Below are 1,706 nucleotides of genomic sequence, written 5' to 3' on the forward strand. Positions count from 1 at the left end.
AAACCTGTCCTCCCAGGGGGCAGCCTGACTCCTAAGACAGGGCCCCACACAGGACGAGCCAGTGTTACACACAGCACAGCACGGGGGTAAACTATTTCTCTATCAATTTTGTCAGTGCTTTCTCCCTCTCCTTCCTTTTTTCTTCTTTTTTTAAACTAGCTGTGTTCTTCTTTCACTTTTTCTTCATCCCTCCTGCTATTAAAACACATTACCACAACCTCAGCAGATTAAGCCTCTGCTCACAAACCCCAATATATAGGCCAACAGGGATCTCAAAGAGCTTGTTGATCTGAAGAGCAATATCCTTCACATAGTCCTACTCAGGAGCCCAGATTAGCACCACGTCCCGTGGTAGGGAGACCTCTCCCACCTCCACCTCCTATTAGGCATCGCTAGAACTTGGAGGGAAAAGAAGGGGGGAAAATCTAAATATATACATATAAATATAAATATATATCTTTTATCTCGTACTGATTTCCTCTTTTCTCTCTTTTACTTTCTGTACATTCTTCACTCCTTTCTTCCTCCTTTTCCACTATTACTAATACTTCTCTTTTTCCCCTTTCCTATAGGTATTCCTTCTATCATTTTTAATTTTATTTTCCCACTCCCACTATTATCACTTCTCTTCTCTCCTCTTTTATAGCTTCTCCTTCCTTCTCCCTCTCCATTCTTTTTCTTTTTCCTCCCCCCAATTGAAAAAATTTTGGGTTTTTTTAGTATTTTAAAATATTTAATTTCTTTTTTAATACTAAATAACAAAAAAGGCGGGGGGGCTGCTAAGGCTACCCTGATATACCAGGTCAAAGCAGACAAAAGGCACTCACAGAGGCCACATCCCCCAATCCAATAGCTGAAACATCCCACCACTGCTTGTCACCAAGCCAATGGGGAACGCTGCCTACACAGCATTCTGGCACATCCTTAGAGTAGGTCAAATGCAACCACCTGAGAGAATCACTAACAGTAACACAGATAAGGGCCCTCAGGCCTCCCAGAAACATGAGGCCTATGAAAGGATCGAGGAAAAATCAATAGACCACATCACTCCCAACAAAAAAAAACCCAGAGAGACAAAACATAGTAGCAGAGCTAACGTCTCTCATAGAAAAAGCAGATACAGATCTGCCACAGAAGGAAATCTTCAGAAGTCTACTGACAGTAATAAAGGAGCTGAAGGAAGCAACCCAGAACAAGGATACAATAATAGAGGAGATGAAGTCCACAATAGAGGGGATGAAGTCCATCCACCAAAGGGAACTTCAGGAGCTCACAGAGGAGGTAGCAGAAGCCACAGACAAGGTCACGGAATTTACGATTAGGCTTGAGGAGGCAGAGAACCGTATCAGCAACTTCGAGGACACTCAAAGAGAGCTAAGCAACCAAGAAAGACAGTCAGATAGGAAAATTAAAGAAACAAGATAGCTTGAGATCAATGACAGATGATATGAAGAGGAATAATCTTCGTATTATCGGTCTCCCAGAACTCAACACAACATACAAGTCAACAACCAACTTAGCAAAGGAATTCCTGGAAGAAATCATTCCCACCCTCACAAGAGAAAATCAGGTACTCATACAGGAAGCAGAAAGGACCCCAGCTAGACTAGACCCCAAGAAGAACACCCCAAGACATATAATAGTAAAAATATCCAACTTCGAGGAAAAAGAAAAAATATTACAAGCAGCAAGAGAAAGGAAGACAA

General features: G+C 41.9%; 1 pseudogene; it reads left to right on the forward strand.

The window, feature by feature from the left end:
* Positions 1–1,447: 1,447 nt before the first annotated feature.
* Positions 1,448–1,706, forward strand: part of LOC101663642 — a 10,870-nt pseudogene continuing 10,611 nt past the window's right edge.

This window comes from Echinops telfairi, unplaced genomic scaffold (genome assembly GCF_000313985.2).
Source record: "Echinops telfairi isolate 266 unplaced genomic scaffold, ASM31398v2 ScPeMD7_44;HRSCAF=162, whole genome shotgun sequence".
Lineage (NCBI taxonomy): Eukaryota > Metazoa > Chordata > Mammalia > Afrosoricida > Tenrecidae > Echinops > Echinops telfairi.